The sequence below is a fragment of the Oncorhynchus nerka genome, linkage group LG4, assembly GCF_034236695.1.
Source record: "Oncorhynchus nerka isolate Pitt River linkage group LG4, Oner_Uvic_2.0, whole genome shotgun sequence".
NCBI classification, from domain to species: domain Eukaryota; kingdom Metazoa; phylum Chordata; class Actinopteri; order Salmoniformes; family Salmonidae; genus Oncorhynchus; species Oncorhynchus nerka.
The window spans coordinates 52,724,936-52,747,588 of record NC_088399.1 but is presented as its reverse complement, the minus strand read 5'-3'; the positions used below and the strand labels follow the sequence as shown (position 1 = coordinate 52,747,588).

The 22,653-nt window shown below is 42.7% G+C and overlaps 1 protein-coding gene across 3 annotated transcripts in view; it reads right to left on the bottom strand.

Moving 5' to 3' along the window:
* Positions 1-20,443, bottom strand: part of LOC115106058 (zinc finger protein 462-like) — an 84,257-nt gene extending 63,814 nt beyond the window's left edge. For all 3 annotated transcript variants that reach the window (XM_029628647.2, XM_029628650.2, XM_029628648.2), the window contains exon 1: positions 20,283-20,443. The gene's annotated coding sequence lies outside the window, so the exon portion shown is untranslated. The remainder of the gene's footprint in view (positions 1-20,282) is intronic.
* Positions 20,444-22,653: the final 2,210 nt, after the last annotated feature.

Sequence of the window (22,653 nt, the reverse complement as noted above, 5' to 3'; positions counted from 1 at the left end):
GTATTCAAGACAGAAAGTGAATTGCTTTGCCACATTCTTTGCAGTATTACTTGAGTGCCTTGTTGCAAACAGGATGCATGTTTGGAATATTTTTATTCTGAACAGGCTTCCTTCTTTTCACTCTGTCAATTAGGTTAGTATTGTGAAGTAAGTACAATGTTGTTGATCCTTCCTCAGTTTTCTCCTATCACAGCCATTAACCTCTTGGATTTAGGGGGTGCTATTTTAAACAAGATATTTTGTCACGAAAAGATTCTCGACTATGCATATAATTGACAGCTTTGGAAAGAAGACACTCTGACGTTTCCAAAACTGCAAGGATATTGTCTGTGAGTGCCACAGAACTGATGTTACAGGCGAAACCCAGATAAAAATCTAACCAGGAAGTGCCACATTTTTTTTAACTGCCTCATGCCAATTACTCTTTATATGGCTGTGAATGAGCTACGAATGAGCTTACATTTTTCACATATTCCCCAAGGTGTCTACAGCATTGTGACGTCTTTTTATGCATTTCCATTGAAGAATGGCTGTAAGGGACCATATATAGCATGTGGTCACATGGTGTCTCCCGCAGAAAATCTCACGTAAAATACTGAGGTAGCCATTTTTCCAATCGTTTCTTATGAGAAACCAATTGCCTCGACGGATATATTATCGAATATATATGTTAAAAACACCTTGAGGATGGATCCTAAACAACGTTTGCCGTGTTTCTGTCGATATTATGGAGCAAATTTTGAAAAAAGTTTGGCGTTATAGTTGCAGCATTTTCCGGTCGATTTCTCAGCCAAGCATGATGAAGAAACGGGAGCTATTTCGCCTACAAAAATAATATTTTTGGAAAAAAGGAACATTTGCTATCTAACTGGGAGTCTCCTGAGTGAAAGCATCCAAAGTTCTTCAAAGGTAAATCATTTAATTTGGTTGCTTTTCCTTTTTTCGTGAAAATGTTGCCTGCTGCCAGCAGAGCTAGCATAGCATTATGCCATGATAAACTTACACAAATTCTTGTCTAGCGTTGGCTGTAACGCATATTTTGAAAATATGAGATGACAGTGTTGTTAACAAAAGGCTAAGCTTGTGTTTGAATATATTTATTTCATTTCATTTGCGATTTTCAGGAATAGGAAATGTTTCTAGGGGTATTTATGTCCGCTGCGTTATGCTAATGCGTTTGAGGCTATGATTACGCTCCCGGATACGGGATTGCTCATCGCAAGAGGTTAAACTCTGTAACTGTTTTTAAAGTCACCATTGGCCTCATGTTCAAATCCATGAGAGGTTTCCTTCCTCTCCAGCAACTGAGTTAGGACGGATGCCTGTATCTTTGCAGTGACTGTGTTATTGCTACACCATCCAAAGTGTAATTAATAACTTTACCAAGCTCAAAGGGATATTCAATGTCTGCTCAATGACTGAGGTAATCATTCAACAATCAGTTCCTGCAACTACTCTGTGATTTGTTAAGAAAATATTAACTCCTGAACTTATTTAGGCTTGCCATAACAAAAGGGTAAAATACTTACTGACTTAACACATAAAAATGTCTAAAAACATAATTCCACTTTGACATTATGGGGTATTGTGTGTAGGCCAGTGACAAAAATTGTAATCCATTTTAAATTCAGGCTATAACACAACAAAATGTGGAAAAAGTTAAGAGGTGTACTTTCTGAATGCACTGTATATACAGTTGAATCGGAAGTTTACATACACTTAGGTTGGAGTTATTAAAACTCATTTTCAACCACTCCACACATTTCTTGTCAACAAACTATAGCTTTGGCAAGTCGGTTAGGACATCTACTTTGTGCATCGTTATGTTTAGAGGAAAAAGGGGGAAGCTTGCAAGCCGAAGGACACCATCCCAACCATGAAGCACGGGGTGGCAGCATCATGTTGTGGTGGTGCTTTCCTGCGGGAGGGACTGGTGCACTTCACAAAATAGATGGCATCATGAGGCAGGAAAATGATGTGGTTATATTGAAGCAACATCTCAAGACATCAGTCAGGAAGTTAAAGCTTGGTCGCAAATGGGTCTTCCAAATGGACAATTTCCCCAAGCATACTTTCAAAGTTGTGGCAAAATGGCTTAAGGACAACAAAGTCAAGGTATTGGAGTGGACATCACAAAGCCCTGACCTCAATCCCATAGAAAATGTGGGCAGAACTGAAAAAGTTTGTGCGTGCAAGGCAACCTACAAACCTGACTCAGTTACACCAGCTCTGTCAGGAGGAATGGGCCAAAATTCACCCAACTTATTTTGGGAAGCTTTTGTACGGCTACCCGAAATGTTTGACCCCAAGTTAAACAATCTAAAAGGCAATGCCACCAAATACTAATAAAAAATAATAAAACAAGGACAGCGTCTGGACAGGGGAAAACATAACGACATCAATGCTGACACGGGGAACAAACTGAAGAGCAGACAGATATAGAGGGGCAATCAACAAAGTAATGGAGTCCAGGTGAGTCCAATATTGCGGAGATGCGCGTAATGATGGCGACAAGTGTGCGTAATGATGGGCCACCTTGCGCCCTCTAGCGCCAGGGAGGGGGAACGGGAGCAGGCATGACAGTACACCCCCTCTAGGAGCGCCACCCGGTGTCCCACCTGGGCCAGCCTGATGGGCCAGCTGAGGCGTGGGAGCCTGACGAGCTAGCGGAAGCCTGACGAGCCGGCGGAACCGTGGGAGCCTGACGAGTCGGCTGTGGCACCCCCAGTTCCTCCGGCAGCAGCACCCGGATCCGACGTCACCAACATAAAACAAAAAACTTCCAGATGCTTCAAATTGTGGTGTCAGCATTCTGTAAGGACAGACGCTGGGAGACGAGAAGCAAGTACCGGGAGTGAACATTTAATGGATAAGAGACAAGAAACAAACAAGAACAGCGTCTGGGCAGGGGAAAACATAACATCAATGCTGACACGGGGAACAAACTGAGGAGCAGACAGATAGAGGGGCAATCAACAAAGTAATGGAGTCCAGGTGAGTCCAATGTTGTGCTGATGCGCGTAATGATGATGACAATTGTGCGTAATGATGGGCCGCCTGGAGGGAGCAGGAGCAGGCGTGACATTGTCATAAGAGGAGAAAATGTAAATGATTTGATTGTGTGGCTTTACTCATTTGAGCAGGTGTCTAAAAACAGAGATTAATCACTGATTCCACCTGGCTGATCGATGAGTCAAATTCAAAACAGAGGACATAAATCAATAGTCTGCAGTTAGAATGGGTACAATGTCTTAAGATTAATAAGACATCAACTGGTGTGTGTCTGAAATGGCACCCTGTTCCCTATGTATTCACTTAAGCCAATTTATGTTTGATCTGAAAATGTGGTGGGAGCCTCGATACACAGTGCATTCAGAAAGTATTCAGACCCTTTGACTTTTCAAATTTTGTTACGTTACACCCTTATTCTAAAATTGAATTCATATTTTTTTCCTCATCAATCTACACACAATACCACATAATGACAGTTAAATCAGATTTTTTGAAATGTTTGCAAATTTATTTAAATATATATACAGTGCCTTGCGAAAGTATTCGGCCCCCTTGAACTTTGCGACCTTTTGCCACATTTTAGGCTTCAAACATAAAGATATAAAACTGTAATTTTTTGTGAAGAATCAACAACAAGTGGGACACAATCATGAAGTGGAACAACATTTATTGGATATTTCAAACTTTTTTAACAAATCAAAAACTGAAAAATTGGGCGTGCAAAATTATTCAGCCCCTTTACTTTCAGTGCAGCAAACTCTCTCCAGAAGTTCAGTGAGGATCTCTGAATGATCCAATGTTGACCTAAATGACTAATGATGATAAATACAATCCACCTGTGTGTAATCAAGTCTCCGTATAAATGCACCTGCACTGTGATAGTCTCAGAGGTCCGTTAAAAGCGCAGAGAGCATCATGAAGAACAAGGAACACACCAGGCAGGTCCGAGATACTGTTGTGAAGAAGTTTAAAGCCGGATTTGGATACAAAAAGATTTCCCAAGCTTTAAACATCCCAAGGAGCACTGTGCAAGCGATAATATTGAAATGGAAGGAGTATCAAACCACTGCAAATCTACCAAGACCTGGCCGTCCCTCTAAACTTTCAGCTCATACAAGGAGAAGACTGATCAGAGATGCAGCCAAGAGGCCCATGATCACTCTGGATGAACTGCAGAGATCTACAGCTGAGGTGGGAGACTCTGTCCATAGGACAACAATCAGTCGTATATTGCACAAATCTGGCCTTTATGGAAGAGTGGCAAGAAGAAAGCCATTTCTTAAAGATATCCATAAAAAGTGTTGTTTAAAGTTTGCCACAAGCCACCTGGGAGACACACCAAACATGTGGAAGAAGGTGCTCTGGTCAGATGAAACCAAAATTGAACTTTTTGGCAACAATGCAAAACGTTATGTTTGGCGTAAAAGCAACACAGCTCATCACCCTGAACACACCATCCCCACTGTCAAACATGGTGGTGGCAGCATCATGGTTTGGGCCTGCTTTTCTTCAGCAGGGACAGGGAAGATGGTTAAAATTGATGGGAAGATGGATGGAGCCAAATACAGGACCATTCTGGAAGAAAACCTGATGGAGTCTGCAAAAGACCTGAGACTGGGACGGAGATTTGTCTTCCAACAAGACAATGATCCAAAACATAAAGCAAAATCTACAATGGAATGGTTCAAAAATAAACATATCCAGGTGTTAGAATGGCCAAGTCAAAGTCCAGACCTGAATCCAATCGAGAATCTGTGGAAAGAACTGAAAACTGCTGTTCACAAATGCTCTCCATCCAACCTCACTGAGCTCGAGCTGTTTTGCAAGGAGGAATGGGAAAAAATTTCAGTCTCTCGATGTGCAAAACTGATAGAGACATACCCCAAGCGACTTACAGCTGTAATCGCAGCAAAAGGTGGCGCTACAAAGTATTAACTTAAGGGGGCTGAATAATTTTGCACGCCCAATTTTTCAGTTGTTGATTTGTTAAAAAAGTTTGAAATATCCAATAAATGTTGTTCCACTTCATGATTGTGTCCCACTTGTTGTTGATTCTTCACAAAAAAATACAGTTTTATATCTTTATGTTTGAAGCCTGAAATGTGGCAAAAGGTCGCAAAGTTCAAGGGGGCCGAATACTTTCGCAAGGCACTGTATATATATATATATATCTTACCTAAGAATTCAGACCCTTTACTATGAGACTCGAAATTGAGCTCAGGTGCATCCTGTTTCCATTGATCATCCTTGAGATGTTTCTACAACTTGATTGGACATGATTTGGAAAGGCACACTATATAAGATCCCACAGTTGACAGTGCATGTCAGAGCAAAAACCAAGCCATGAGGTCAAAGGAATTGTCCATAGAGCTCTGAGACAGGATTGTGTCGAGGCACAGATCTGGGGAAGGGCACCAAAAAATGTAGGCAGTATTGAAGATCCCCAAGAACACAGTGGCCTCCAGTGGGACAGGTAGACTAGTCAGGATCGAGAAAAGGATGAACGGAGCAAAGTACAGAGACATCGTTGATGAAAACCTGCTCCAGAGCGCTCAGGACCTCAGACTGGGGAAAAGGTTCACCTTCCAACGACTCTAAGCACACAGCCATGCTTTGTCATTATAGGGTATTGTGTGTAGATTGATGAGTACATTTTTAGAATAAGGTTGTAACGTAACAAAATGTGGAAAATGTCAAGGAGCCTGAATACTTTCCGAATGCACTGTAGAGGGTGTGAAACAATTGCGGAGCCTCCGAATGCATGCAGAGGCCAAATTGCACTCCGTACCGCATCGCCGTATGCCTCCCAAATTTTTAACAATGAAGAAGGCCCCATATATCTCCATTTAGCTGATTGATTGACGGTAGGTAGCGGGCGGAAGGTCTTGTATAACCACAAACTCACTTCCTTGATAACTTACTTCACAACAGCTGAATAGGTCTGCGCTGCAAAGCGCAAGAAGTATGAATGCCCCCTTGACTTCTGCAGAGGCCGTATCATCGTAAATGCTACACGGCCAATGCAGACATCAGATTGACCATGCAGCGCCTTTGTCTGTGTTTAGACCAATGACTGTATATATGAATGGACAAAGCCATCGATCACGTGACACCATTCATTCCTATGTGAAGACTCAATAGCGCATTGAAGTCAAATAAAGCCGGTTAAGATTGCACCTCATGGAGACATAACATGCACAATTTGAGCTACTCTAGGAAGTGACGTTGCAGGCTAGCTCAGTGCTGCCCCCTCTCATGGAGTAGGAACTCAAATTGAAGGCCCCTGCAGTACCCCGACCGGGCTGCCATTAGCAACCAAATTATGCTTCTGTCTGTGATTTTAAAATGATCAGTTCTGCTAACAATGCCTGCAGTGCCTGCAGTGTCGTGGTGGCCTTGAACTTCCGTGACTTCAATGAGAGGGGAATCATTCTCCCCTGGTTTCAACAGGCAGCCCAGTCCTGATCTTGTTTTCACTAATTGGTCTTTTGACCAATCAGATCTGAAAATGAAAAGTTCTGATGTGATTGGTCAAAAGAACAATCAGTGGGGAAAAAATCTGCTGGTATAATTTGACCAGAGCTCTGTGACCAAAGAAGTGCACTACATAGAGAATATGGCTCTGGTCAAAAGTAGTGCACTTTAGGGAACAGTGTCATTTCAGCCCTGGTATCATGGGTCGGGCCCTGGTCAAAAGTAGTGCACTGCATAGGGAATAGGGTGCGATTTCAGAGGCACCCTGCTGGTATCATGGGCCATATGAGGTTACATCAGACAGTCATCTTCCAGTGAGTCCCTGCCCAGCGGGCAGCTGCTAGGCATGGTGAGTGGTGACATCAACCCAGGCTGGGAGTAGGAGATATCTCCTCAGTAGTCTAAAATGGTGGTGACATACACTATATATACAAAAGTATGTGGACACCCCTTCAAATTAGTGGATTCGGCTATTTCAGCCACACCCGTTGCAGACAGGTGTATAAAATTGAGCACACTGACATGCAATCTCCATAGACAAACAGTATCAGTAGAATGGCCTTACTAAAGAGCTCAGTGACTTTCAACGTGGCATCGTCATAGGATGCCACCTTTCCAACAAGTCAATCCATCCGATTTCTGCCCTGCTAGAGCTGCCCCGGTCAACTGTAAGTGCTGTTGTTGTGAAGTGGAAATGTCTAGGAGCAACAACGGCTCAACCACAAAGTGGTAGGCCACACAAGTTCACAGAACGAGACCAGCGGAGTGCTGAAGAGCGTAGCACGTAAAAATCGTCTGTCCTTGGTTGCAACACTCACTACTGAGTTCCAAACTGCCTCTGGAAGCAACGTCAGCACAATAACTTTTCAGTCATGAAATGGGTTAACGCTACAGGATACCATGAGATTCTAGATGATTCTGTGCTTCCAACTTTGTGGCAACAGTTTGGGAAAGGCCCTTACCTGTTTCAGCATAACAATGCCCCCGTGCACAAAGCACAAAAACGGTTTGTCGAGATCGGTGTGGAAGGACTTGCAGAGAGCCCTGACCTCAACCCCATCGAACACCTTTGGGATGAAATGGAACGCCGACAGCCGAGTCAGGCCTAATCGCCCAACATCAGTGCCCAACCTCACTAATACTCTTTTGGCTGAATGGAAGAATGTCCCTGCAGCAATGTTCCTAAATCTAGTGGAAAGCCTTCCCAGAAGAGTGGAGGCTGTTATAGCAGCAAAGGGGGGACCAACTCCATATTAATGCCCATGATTTTGGAATTAGATGTTCAATGAATAGGTGTCCACATACACTACATGACCAAAAGTAAGTCGTTAACCACTTGAGTAAAAAAGGTCTTTAAAAAGGTCTTAATCTAGTTTTTTGTAGACCTTTCCTGCAGTCAAATGACCAAATCTCCCTCTAGTGGCCTCATGGGTGGAATGTTATTCGTTTGTTGTTATTAACTTTTTCTTATTTTTTACGCCAAAAATCGTGTTTCTATTGCTGAAAATCCGGTGTTTCTATGTCAAACGGTTTTGTTATATTGGGATGCAAACTCAAAATTGAATACATTTCAACTCTATATCTGGTACAGGTGTCTTCTTGTTTTAACCCATAACCATGTGGATTAGGCGTATACTTTTGTTTCAAAGTAGATTTGTTTAAGACTACCAAGAAACACTATGTGACCCTGATTTAGCCCACTGCAGACCACTGTGAATATGATGAATCAATCAGCATGGATGGATCAGGATTCTAATAATCCAATATTTTACAATGTTTTCAAAATTAGTCAACATCTTTTAATATTATGACACCTTGGCTTGAAACCTTACTAAATGAGATGATTGGAGAAGATTACTGTAATGTACAATCTCCAACACAAAAAAATTGCTTTTATTTGAGATGAAATGTGTTCCAGGAAGCATAGGGCAGCCGAGTTGAACTAGGTCAACCATTAACCAACTAACATGAAGTTTCTCAGACAGAGAACACCTAACACCCAACTAAAGCCATGCTTCTACACAGCCAGATGTTTCACTGACCGTCGTTAATATCACAATTCGACTGAGGGAGTGGAGATACAGACTGGGTGACGACAGGACCCGTCTGAATCATGGTTATTCACAGAAAATTGCCGTGTTTACTATAGAGATGTAAACGTGGTAGCAACAGCTTCTCCTCTGAAATAAATATCTTGATCTTCTCCATTTTAATTTATCTCTGAGTAATAATGAGCTAATGAATTAATCGACAATGTAAATTGCTTATAATGACTATCCTTATCAACAACAACAAAAAAACGCTTGTTAAACACTTGTTGTGTTACATGTCATTACTAAACCTGTGTGGCTTCAGTACTAATAGAGCAAGAGGAGGTTTTTGATCTTTGGACCCCAGACTTGAAATGCTGACAGAGCTTGAAGCAGGACTTCACTTCAAAAAACACCATGAGGATAGCTAAGCACAATTTTATGCTAATCCACAGTGAGAAATTGTCATTTGCTATTGATGTTTGGGAATCCATAGTCCCGCAAATTCAGAAAAGGAGCCTTGTCCGACAGTCATTATCAGATGACAGATAGTCACCTGACATCAACCGAGCTAGCTACCGCTCACCAGCGTTTAATACTTAATAATCGCCACATTTTTTTGTTCTTTATGCGGTCTGAGCTGCTTGCCTGCCAAACCAAACCATTTCCCATTTCCTCTTTCCATCAAAGCCACTCCATGGTTCAGAGGGTTGAATCAAAAGAGCACGTCATGGCACAGTACAACCTTGCTCCGAGGGTAGCATTTGTCTCTTATAGAAAGCTTTTATTGTTGCTACACTGCATCTAAAAAGGGTGGTTGTGACACAGAGCACTCAAGAGCAATGGCCCCTCTTGCACAAGCAGAAGATCATGGAGCTGCAGATCAAGAAAGAAAAGTGCTCTCCTCCATAGTTGTCCCTCTCATGTCATTTAGCTAGCTATGTATTTAATCATGGTATAAAGCCTCAAAGACAAGGCTGCTACAATCTACTCATAGATCAATGTGCTAGTATAATATTCTCCTAACATTTAACATGGCCTTCTGAAGCAAACATACACCACATTCAATATTAACAACAAACATTGCTGGATTAATCCAAAGGGGAAGCCATTATCATTTCACCAACTGACTGTGTGACCTTCAAAACTGCAAAAAGCAATCAACAAAAGCAACAAAACATGGCTTAGTAAACCCTTAAAAACCTGGTCGGTTTGGTTTGATGGCAGCTAGGCTAGATAAGAGTCTCAGTACTCTGGATCCTTCCTGCCATGCATGGCTGGGGTACAGTGATGTCTCATCAGACTATTGCTCAACCTGTTTTAAGCAGAGTCACCTCACATGGCTTGTTGTTCCCTCTGGCCTGACAGAATTATCTTCTGCATCACAGAGGGCAGCAGAGCCGAGGCTGGGGTGAACAGAGCTAGCTACACAGAGACAGCACTCCATTTCACTGCCTGAGTCCCAGCCCACTGCAGAGCAGGAGAGAGAGAACGGGGAAGTATCAGTGGCTCAGTGGCATTGGACGGTCATCCACCATTTTGTGATCCTCAAGGTCTGCATTGGCAACCCATTCCCCCTCCATACCCTGCTACCTGCCTTTATCCTGCTATCTTGTTACACAGATAGGACTGTTTAGCTAAGAGCACAGACCTGGACCAGTTTCCCTTCTCATTTTCTGCCGTCATAGCTGCCAGGGAAAGGAGAATTTGTTTTCTGGTCGGTGGATGCATGATCACCACAAGGTCTTCTTCAGACAGACAGATCTCAAGAGAGTTGAGGATCATAGTGCACACCGCCACCAAATACCGAACTTGAGAAGGGCCATGAGAGGCCATGAGAGGCCATGAGAAAGGCCATGAGAAAGGTTTACAGATAACACAATGTAACACAAATATAGACCGATCTACCTGGTGACTCCACGTTTTGTGTTTAATGAACTACATTTGCCGTGCTTCATATTTAGTTAATATGTTTCTATTTCTGATAGAAACTGACAAAACTCTTGCTTTTAGGCTCACAGCAACCAGGTTAATTAAATATGGCATCCTCAAAAATTATTAAGTGCACAGACTAATTGCAAGCCTTGAGCATGATTATTTTATTATTAACAAAATAGGTGGAGGTATTTCTCGCCAGGTTTCTCTGCCTCTTGGGTTGGAGTATTCTCCATGGTCTGTGCTGAGACATGCACCTAAGCAACTTCTCAGATGACACAAACCTTGCTTTACTTTGATGTTGCTCCTGCTCAAAACACCTGCGCTTGAGTGCTACACTGCAACGGAAAGGAATCAACATATGTACAGGTAGGCTAAGCACCAACAAGATGTGTTAAATTATATTTTGTTCAAATGTCATTAATTTAATGTAATCCTTGAGGCCATATCCTGCCAATGCTTTGCTTGGCATAGTGTCAGGATTTCATCATTTGTATCCATTTTCTCATACGTAGTAAAGGGAAAACGGTGTGCATTCGAGTTGCAGAAAAACATCCGACACACCAACTGTCTCAAGACACAACTATTCCGCAATCATTCAGACCAGCCGTATGCAAGGCCACTATGAAACAATATCTGCCTCCCATATCTAAAACCATTACCATAAAACCATCACTTTAGTACTCAATTAAAGGGTCATCTCACATTGTGGAATTTCCACGATCCTACCCAAATGACAGCTGCTCAGCACCACAAGGCTGTGCAAATTACCATTATAAAGTCACAAGAAATCTCTCGAAATCCAGAAATCTCAATCAAATGGTGTGATTGTCGAAAGGCCTCAAGGTCAAGGACCCAGGCCAAAAGGTCAGCATGGAAACAAACAAGCTGAGCAAATGGCAACACATGTTCCCGTTTACAAATGTATGAGAACTTTAAATGGTGACTAGTGATCACCGACCTTAAAACAAGATTGTAGATTTCGTGACCAGTTGAGAGGAGACTCCCAGTCAAACCCTCGGTCTGCTGGTTGAAGCAAAACTCAAGTTATGGCTCTTTCTTTCAAAATGGCTTGGTTTTGTATTTCCCAAAGGGAATGTGCTGGGTCAAGGATTAATAAGTGGAGTTAAAGAAACAGAAGAAGGATCTCCAAGGACAGTCTTGGAGAGTAACCAGGAAGTGTTTTTCCACAAAGACAATTACTTCAGGAAAGGAAACTCTGCGTCTCAAATAGTACCCTACTCCCTTTATAGTGCACTACTTTTGACCAGGGCCCATACCTCATGGTGCATTCAGCGTTCCACAATACAACCATGCAGCCAGTCCATAACCCATCTCTGTTTGGCACCATTTTTCCAATGTTACAAAGCCGATCTGAATCTACAAAACCAATCTGAATCTACCAATGTGTCCGATTCAAAATAGACTTGAGGCACACGGATTTCATTTCTCCCTTGAGGGATCACACATACTACACAAAGCGTGACTATCATTGGTCTCTGTTGACAGACACCCACATGGGTATGAAACAAAGGATGTGAATAGGTTGTAACAAGATTAGCCCACTACAAGATTACTATAAGATTACATCAGCTCACTCTCTCTCCATGCGTTGGGGTTTGCCCACTACGTTCAGAGCTGTCATCTGAGGAATCAAACCATTCAATAAGTGCATGGTTCTTCTACCTCGCTTCAGTGATGGTCAACACCAGAAGAATTTTGAAGGCTGTCCTCTATTTTTAGACTTGGGTCAAAGGTCTGTAAATTAGGTCTCTTTTTCCTTTAAATCCTTTAATATAGCTGCAACATTTAAAGATAAACCAGAGCATGACTAATCTTAAAACATTATTGCTTTTGATGAGGTGTAGGCCAAATTTCTCAAAATGACCTTCTCTCTGTACGTCTGCCAAAACATTCACCATTTATCGTCATCTTCCTTGTAACCTTGACATAGCAGATACTACAGTTACAATGTTTGGTGAGGTTACAAGCTGGTCCAGAGGTCTTGATATGACCGGAGAGGGACATAGATCCTACTGGTGGAAACTGGAAAGCCTAAAAGACGTGCGACTTTCTAGACTGGATCTTTTGGAACGTCTTTTTAAACCTTTTCAGCTTTTTGTGACTCTCTTATTTGTAGAGGAGACGTATCCCTAATGTTCCCTCTTCAGGTGAGCCGAACCACCCTCTTGAAGAGCAACACAAATTGTGATGGAAAGATGAAGAGCCCCATTAATATTAACTTACCAGTGGGGTCTCCATTCCAACTCCTGAAATATTTAAAATCGCCGTTGGACAGCTTCATTGCTCCGTAGGCTGAGGCCAGTGGATCGTCTCTACAAGACCACTCCTGTTCCCTCTCAAAGACGGCCTTGTGCCCTGCCACCAGACTGCCTCAGCAACAGGCATCTCCAGGTGTCTCTCTCTTTCCACCACAGATAACTCGGAAGTAGCTCAGAGTTAACTGGCAGGGTTAGTAATACTGTGCCTTGCTTGAAAAGCATTGTGGATGAGACTCACCAGACTAGCTGACCTCTGACCTAAAGCTAAAGCTGGTGGCTAGCATATATCAGTCTGATTTAAATATGGTAACTTGTTAGAAGACTTGGCGTCGACCCACACGATGGGTCTTCTTCCATTTGGGTCAAAATAGGCCTAGATGTGCCATGATGGGCCCTGGACATTGTGTCTTGTTTCCGTGCCTCATCATTTCAAAATAAGTGTAAGTGCAGTCATCACATACCGTAAAGCCAAATGCTTAAAAACATTTCACACAGAATTATATATAGTGTCAAATGTTTCTACAGATAGAACACATAAGAAGCTCCTTCCACAAGCTGGCGTAACCTGGGAAAAACTCCCTGGCCCAAATGTATTTTATAATGCAAAGTAAATATGACCACTTTTTTTATTTTTTTATTTTTTTAAACAGTTGAGCAAAGTTATTTCATAACCACTTCCAAAGTTAGCATACAAAGTAAGATGACGCCATTGGCACTGAAGTGAAACATGGCAACAGTAACCAGAATGTCATTTCAACAAGAAAACCACCTCATTATCCAGTTTAATTTATTCTACCATGACCTGTGCGCATTCACCGAAAGACAAAATCAAGTTCAGAATAGAAATAGCTGTAACGTAAGCTAGTGTTTGAATCAAATTAAAGTTTATCAACAAGCAGGAAGCTGTGTTTTGAGAAGTCAAAACGCATTCAATGGCCAATATTGACACATAGGGGCCCTTCTGAAATAGGGTCATGTAGCCTCATATATAAAAATGTGAGCCAATGCATCATGTCAAGAAAGCACTCACTGGACCATTTCAGTTGGCTTTTGTGTGTCTCTCTCCAGTCTCTACCTCTGCCCCAGGTACCTACAGTAGAGTGCATCATTCTGCCTCTTGTGTGAGCTCCATTTCCTACCTCCTCCACTTCCAAACCATTTCCAAACCACAACTAACTATTCATTATGTTGTATAATTCTTCCCCTTTAAAAAAAATACACTGAACAAAAATAGAAACGCAACAATTTCAAAGATTTGACTGAGTTACAGCTCATATAAGGAATAAGTCAATTGAAATAAATTCATTAGGCCCTAATCTATGGATTTCACATGACTGCGAATACAGATATTGTACCTGTTGGTCACAAATACGGGGATAAAAGTAGGGGTGTTGGATCAGAAAACCGGTCAGTATCTGCTGTGACCACTATTTGCCTCATGTAGCGCGACACATCTCCTTCGCATATAGTTCATCAAGCTGTTGATTGTGGCCTTTGGAATGTTGTCCCACTCGAAGTGGCTGGATATTGGCGGGAACTGGAACACGCTGTCGTACATGTCGATCCAGAGCATCCCAAACATTCTCAATGGGGGACATGTCTGGTGAGTATGCAGGCCATGGAAGAACTGGGACACTTTCAGCTTCCAGCAATTGTGTACAGATCCTTGCGATGTGGAGCCGTGCATTATCATGCTGAAACATGAGGTGATGGCGGTGGATGAATGGCACAACAATGGGCCTCAGGATCTCGTCACAGTATCTCTGTGCATTTAAATTGCCATCGATAAAATGCGCTTGTGTTCATTGTCTGTAGCTTATGCCTGCCCATACTATAACACCACCGCCCCCATGGGGCGCTCTGTTCACAAGGTTGACATCCGTAAACCGCTCGCCAACACAACGCAATACACGTTGTCTACCATCTGGCCAGTACAGGTGAAACCAGGATTAATCCGTGAAGCGCACACGTCTCCAGCATGCCAGTGGCCACCGAAGGTGGGCATTTTCCCACTGAAGTCAGTTACGATGCTAAACTGCAGTCAGGTCAAGACTCTGGTGAGGACGACGAGCACTCAGATGAGCTTCCCTGAGACGGTTTCTGACAGTTTGATCAGAAATTCTACAGTTGTGCAAACCCACAGTTTCATCAGCTGTCCGGGTTGCTGGTCTCAGACGATTCCACAGGTGAAGGAGCCGGATGTAGATATCCTGGGCTGGCATGGTTACACGTGGTCTGTGGTTGTGAGACCAGTTGTACATACTGCCAAATTTTCTAAAACAACGTTGGAGGCAGCTTATGGTAGCGAAATGAACAGCAACAGCTCTGGTGGACATTCCTGCAGTCAGCATGGCAATTGCACGCTCCCTCAAAACTTGACATCTGTGGCACTGTGTTGTGTGACCAAACTGCACATTTTAGAGTGGCCTTTTATTATCCACAGCACAAGGTGCACCTGTGTAATAATCATGATGTTTACATTTACATTTAAGTCATTTAGCAGACGCTCTTATCCAGAGCGACTTACAAATTGGTGCGTTCACCTTAAGACATCCAGTGGAACAGCCACTTTACAATAGTGCATCTAAATCTTTTAAGGGGGGGGGGGGGGGGGTGAGAAGGATTACTTTATCCTATCCTAGGTATTCCTGAAAGAGGTGGGGTTTCAGGTGTCTCCGGAAGGTGGTGATTGACTCCGCTGTCCTGGCGTCGTGAGGGAGTTTGTTCCACCATTGGGGGGCCAGAGCAGCGAACAGTTTTTAATCAGCTTCTTGATATGCCACACCTGTCAGGTGGATGGATTATCTTGGCAAAGGAGAAATGTTCACTATCAGGGATGTAAACACATTTGTGCACACAATCTTTGAGAAATAAGCTTTTTGTGAGTATGGAACATTTCTGGGATCTTTTATTTCAGCTCATGAAACATGGGAATAACACTTTACATGTTGTGTTTATATTTTTGTTCAGTATAAATGGAGGCTTTCTTTCTGTAATACTTAAATACCTAACCTTCAAATCCTGCTGTGCCATTTTTCAAAGTTTCTGAGCTGTTCTCTAATGTCCCTCTTTATGTTGCATATCTGATTGTTATAAGAACTGGACTAATGTTCACAACAGAGCCATGTGTTTAGAAAGTTGGGACAATGAGGTTTCTGCATTATGATGCATTTACACGACACTACATGTCATGGCAGCCATGTTAGCTCACCATGGGCAATATTGACCAATAGCAGTTCACAGAATGTAAACAATGCTACGCACAAGATTCCAATAAAGCAATTGTACACGAGAGGGCGTGCTAAACAATTTCTCTAGCATGGCTGTGCTGCGGTCCGCAGAGTACAGCACTGTAACGGCTCTCGTTTGTGGAATGACCGGACCAAGGTGCAGCGTGGTAGGCGTACATCATTTTTTTCTTGATGACACCAAAAGCAAAATAACAACGACAAAAAAACGTGCAGTTCTGCAAGGCAAAGAAATTATACAGAAAACAAGATAAACACAAAACCCAAATGGAAAATAACAACTTATATATGATCCCCAATCAGAGACAACGATAGACAGCTGCCTCTGATTGGGAACCACACTCGGCCAAAAACAAAGAAATAGAAAACATAGAATGCCCACCCAAATCACACCCTGACCTAACCAAATAGAGAAATAAAAAGGCTCTCTAAGGTCAGGGTGTGCCAAGCACAACCTCGAGTGTACAATTGCTTTTCTACCATGGGTTACCAATTAAATAAATAAAAATATTTGGAGAAATGTATTCATAGACTACTATTTCATCCCTCAATGAAAATATAGGCCTAATCCCGACATATTTATGGTTGCTAGCCAAGCCGGCTGGCAGTTCATTCTATCAGTTTGGTTGCCTAGTCGCAAAGTCTTTTAGTTCTATATCTATGGGCATGACCCAGTCGTTTGTTTTAAATGTTCTGTTGCCATGCTGCCTGGCAACGCACTTATCCCTTGCTTGCTAGCTAGCGAACTATGGCTAACACGGTCAGGTCAAACAGTGCAGCTAGAATAACAGCAAAGTAGCTGAATTTCATTTCATTTGACCTCTTTTTGTATTGACATTTCTTGCTTATTCATGATTTCTACTGGCTGAGAAAAGATGTCCTGACACATTAATTCTCAATAGGACACTGGAGATCGAATTTCAATATTGAAACACTGTTGCAAATGTCGAAAGGCAAAAGACAACAAGGTTTGTACAAACCCCCTGGATGCGCAGAGGTTTCTCAAATGGAACAGAAAACCAGATTCCCATTATGGCGTCATAGGCTTACTCGTGCTAAACGGGTTATTTAGTATGGCTTTGAACACGTCTCAGTAAAGGACAAGAAGGCCCGCACACTCTTTAAGCTCCCAATTCACTGACAACGTTTTGATCTGAAACGGATCTTCGTCAGGTCAAACAAACGAGTCTCAACCTATCAATGCTTGTTTTTTGGGGGGGGTTTTTTCACCTTTGTTTAACCAGGTAGGCCTCTTGAGAAAAGGCTCTTATTTACAACTGCGCCCTGGCCAAGATAAAGCGAAGTAGTGCGACAAAAACAACACAGAGTTACACATAAACAAACGTACAGTCAATAACACAATAGAATATATGTACAGTGTATGGGTTTTGACCAACCCGTCATAGAAACACTGATAATGAATGGATGAACAGAATGCTTAAAGGTGCGAACATGGCGGCTGTTCTAAAAGTTGGCCGAAACTCTCTAACTAAATAAATGGCTCCGCTTACAACTAAATAGGGATAAAACAACTACCTATTATCAATACTTGTATAGGAACTTTTTAAAAAGTCACCTTGTTTAATTTGGAGATACTTTGTAGCGCTTTCTGTGGCATAATCCTGATCCTTGCTACAGCAGTCCAAATATTTGAACTAAACATTGCACTATTAGTAATGAGTACAACGACGAACAAAATATATCAGGATTAACGCTGAAGTAAAAAAAAAAAAAAAAAAAACTTCAATAATGCCATGCCCTCTGACCTCTATAGTTGTAAACTAATCACACATCCTGTGGAGGTCTTGAACAAACCACCAGTTGGGCTAGTAGTAGTAGTAGTATTGTGTAATAAAGTGAGATTTGGGAGTAAAAAATAGACATGAAGTTCACTTCAAAGAGATGTTTTATCAGTTAGTCTTTACATTATAGACCAGGAAGATGTTATTTAAAGAAACGTGGAAAATACAGATGTTTTTTTTTCATCTATTATATTTTAGTTATTGTGGAAATCCAAGAACACTCTAGCGCGAGTAATACTAAGGAAACATGTTGCTAGTGGACTGAAATGACAAGTTGTTTAGCACAGTGATGAATTGTGATCATAGTATATTATAACTCAGGTAACTTGGGCTGTAACAGTATCCTTCAGAGAGGAAGCGATTATGCATTGCACAAGATGTGTCTGTAAAAGATTACACAGGAACTATAGTGTGAAGTCTAACAAGATATCTAGCAAGAACATAATTTCCCAGCAAACACAAGAACCTGCTCTGAAGCTATCTGAGAAACACATTTCTCAACCACTAGCCTTCATATTTTCAGTCCAAACATCCAGCTAGCTCCACCTTGAGAAACTGGTTCCCTTGACATGACGAGACCGAGACTAGCGCCACCATTTTGATTGCCTCCTAGCCCACAGTTGTCGCAGAGTGTGTCTAGCTCCGTCTCCTTGTCAGCAAGATTTCACCGTGGCCAGTGTGAGTGAGTCTGTAGGAGAGCACGAACACGCAGGCAGGCAGGCACACAAGGCAGGCAGGCGCGCATGGAGGAGCACACCTTGTTTTCTTCTGACTGAGTGACAAGGAATGCCATTCCTTCAGTGATAGGTTCGACAGAGTCGAACTGAGGTTGAAGAGAACTACATTTACTTTACATGCCGAGAACAAGTACATAAACAACAAATCAATGAACAAACTACTTAATAGCCCAAGTATCACCTTGTATTCAAACTCTAAATCACAAAACACGTGTCATACATTTGTAATCAACTTTAAATCTCAAAACAATATGTGTAATACAGCATGTCAATTGTTACCCTTTGGAGAGCTCTGTCTACGTCATTTACTGAAGCCTAAATTGTAGAATATCACAGCCTGCAATGCGAGATGGTCGGGATGTAAGCAAACTGTTTTTCAAAGGTGTCTACTTTACTCTCAGTAACTTTCCTGAGTTAGCCCAACTTCATACTCCTCATCGTGTGTGTGTGTGTGTGGATTTCATCTATGTGTGTCTTGACTGTCCTCTCGCCTCTCTGATTGTCAGCTCCAAGCCATCACTGACTGTCCTACCACTGGGACCCAAAAGTAACACCCTCCATTTCTCCCCAACATCAATGGCAATAATGTAACAGGTGGAAAGGAAAATAAATAAAATAACTGAAGGTTGTAAAAAAATAAGATAAACTTCCCCTTTACTAGTTCTCACAAATCACAAGAAAAATAAAACAAAAACATTTGGAAGTACCCCAAAAAAACTTTCAAACTACTGAATATAACAACCCAAAACTGGCTGCTGTACAGGGCAACAACAAAAAAAGTCAACCTTTGTTCTTCCATGAGGGCTCCTGTCTGACTCCAGGCTCTCCTCTGAGAGTCATCTGCCTTCCTCCATTTTATGGTGAAGCCCCACAATGACATACCTGACTTCAGAGCCCTGGCTGACAGCATACGCATCCAAAACAGCTATGCTCACAGCTCCAGAGCAAGAGCCTGGGTGATCAGACTCAAATAATACTTTTTTTTTTTAAGTGTAAACTGAAAATAAAAAGGTGGCAATTCATCCATGAAGCTGCCATGTAGCTTGATAGATCAAATCATAAGGAGAACCATACGAAATCCCCAGCAGATTAGATTTTAATTGAGGGAACAAGCTATGGCTTTTTAGTGAGTGTCTGGAAGTGTACCAGCGGCTATGCCAGCCAGACTGTCGCTAATGGAGGCTGGACTCTCTCTCTCTCGGCTCTGGCTGGCTGGTTTGCTGGCTGGGCTAGAAAAGGAGGTAGAGCAATCCGTGCAATGGCTTCTTCTTGAAGCAATCGCACAACACTGACGGGGGACCGACGCTAAATCCCCTGGCCAGACATGCCAAAATAAAACTCTCCCGACCTAGTGCTGAAACACGCAGCTCACAACCTCGGTTCTCTTTTTTTCCCTCCTTGTCCAGTTTGACTAGTTCAACAAAACGCTAAACGAAAGACGGATAGATAGAAAGCTACACGAATGGAAGGTTGGGAGTATATTGTGAGTAGGTAGAAGAACCTAGATTACTTTGAATGCAATGGGTGCCAGCGCCAGCTCAAGCGTTATTCGTTCGTTCACCCGTTTATTCTCGCTCGCACCGGCTGGCTATCTCAATTCACCACGTCTGGTCCTACACCAAGAAAACGAGATGAGCTCTTTGCAGGTCATTCACAAGGCGCTCGCTTCTGTATTTCATCTACCACACAACGACGTGCTGCTGAACCATGAAGCCAAGTGAGCCGTGATCTTGAACAAACTGGTAAATTGCGTTAAACTCACAGGTATGTCTTCTTCTGGTGGAGAAGCGATCTTCTTCCTGAAAGTTGTCCTGTATTTCATGCGTGCGTCCGGTCTAATGGATGATCGCCATCTTTCCTGCTTCTCTGTTGCTGCAGCCGCAGATGACCTGAGATCCGCCTGTCTCTGAATAATGAGCAACCACAGAGACAAGGAAGACAATCTGCAAAGCAGGCAACACAAATAAGTTTTGGAGACTAGCAAGCACCAGAGGGTGCACAAGAGTTTGCTATAAGACGACAGGAAAGGAGCAGGAACAGCAAGATGATGATCAACGTGTGTATCCCCAGAGGAACTCATCCTCCATTGAGTCAAATTAAACCCATGTAGGCTACAGTCAGATTGAATGGACGTCGTTAACATCTCGACTGCGTGGATATAGAAGGATTATATCCATATGCATGCGTCATTAGGGTTATCTGCAGTTCACAGACTGAACCTTGGTAATGATGCTGTCTGTGTATCCCCACATCCAATCTGACATGCATACTAGACAGACAGACCATACAAAGGGGCAGACAGAAAGACGTGAGAATAGAATAGACAGGCAGAATATAGTAGAATATTGGCTTCCATCACCATCTCATTTTGTAATAAAGTACTGGTTTAATAAACAGATTCAAGAGAAAATTAAAAAGGCACAGCAGGTGGATTATGACTAATGAGGTCTGTGATGATACCCATAGCCTAGTAGTGTACTCCCTGGCTATCTAGTCAATGCTGCTCCATCAAGATGGAAACAAAGGTAAAGCCCAGGGGAGAATCTCAATTGGATGCTCAACTCCTAGCATCCTCTTCTCTGTCCTCTCCTCGCCTGCTTTGAAAAAGGTCAAAGGTAATCGAGGAATGGAGACAAGGAGAGGAAACGTGGAAACAAATTCAAAATGTATGGAAGGAAATCTCCACTCGCGCATCATCTGGCATTTTTACATTTACAGTGGTGGAATCCCAAAATAAATGTGTAAAGTGATCACAACAGTTAGTTGTGCAAGACATTTTACAGATAAAAGGATAAGTAGCGTATCATTTTTAAATGTGTAAATGCTTTTCTCCTTTGAGAAAACTGCTGATTCAAAAAGGGGTGTTGAGGATCTTTAAAAACTTCTGCGCTCGCCGGCGGGAGGATACTCTTGTGCATCCTCTGTCGAAGTAGGTAATCGAAGAGGGGAGCACACTCCTCTGTTCGCCTACAAATGAATTGGCACGCTCCTCAACCACTTCACGGTTTCTGGGTCATGAGAAGAGGAGGACAGAGTCAAAAGGAGGACAGAGTCGTCGAGGAGAGGACTTGTTTTTTTAATTGAGAATCTCCCCAGGACAAAAGTATTGGGACATCCTGTTGTGATTCTCTATTAGTGTGTAGAGAGAGAGAACTACATACCTGACACAAAGAAATGCAACATGTCCCACAATCAGGACAAATTGGATACATCCACCTAGGATGATCGGGGTGGCAGGGTAGCCTAGTGGTTAGAGCGTTGGACTAGTAACCGGAAGGTTGCAAGTTCAAACCCCCGAGCTGACAAGGTCGGGGGTTTGCCCCTGAACAGGCAGTTAACCCACTGTTCCTAGGCCGTCATTGAAAATAAGAATGTGTTCTTAACTGACTTGCCTGGTTAAATAAAGGTAAAATAAAATCGACTTCTGTACTCCTTACCACGCTTGCTAAATATCAGAACTCAAGATTCTAGTTCAAGGGCCTCCCGGGTGGCGCAGTGGTGAAGGGCGCTGTACTGCAGCGCCAGCTGTGCCACCAGAGACCCTGGGTTTGCGCCCAGGCTCCATCGCAACCGGGAGGACAGTGGGGCGATGCACAATTGGCCCAAAGTCATTAGGGAGGGCTTGGCCAGTAGGGATATCCTTGTCTCATCGCGCACCAGCATCTCCTGTGCGGGCCGGATGCAGTGCGCGTTAACCAAGGTTGCCAGGTGTTTCCTCCGACACATTGGTGTGGCTGGCTTCCGGGTTGGATGCGTGTTAAGAAGCAGTGCGGCTTGGTTGTGTATTGGAGGACACATGACTTTCAACCTTCCTCTCTCCCGAGCCCATATGGGAGTTGTAGCGATGAGACAAGATAGTAGCTACTAAACAATTGGAGACCATGAAAAAGGGGTCAAAACAAAAAACTCTAGTTTTTAACTCTAGTTCAAACAATAATAAGCTTGCATTGTTTTTTTCCTATCCAACCATGAAGCCAAACAGAACCATACTCTACAGGTTAGGTAGACTAATTTCACTGAGCGCCAAATTCCATGACTGAGTCAAACAGATCAATATATATATGTGCCTATATATATTGCACCACATTGCAGTGGATCTGATTGTTCTTACAGTGTTTGGAACCTGTGTATCG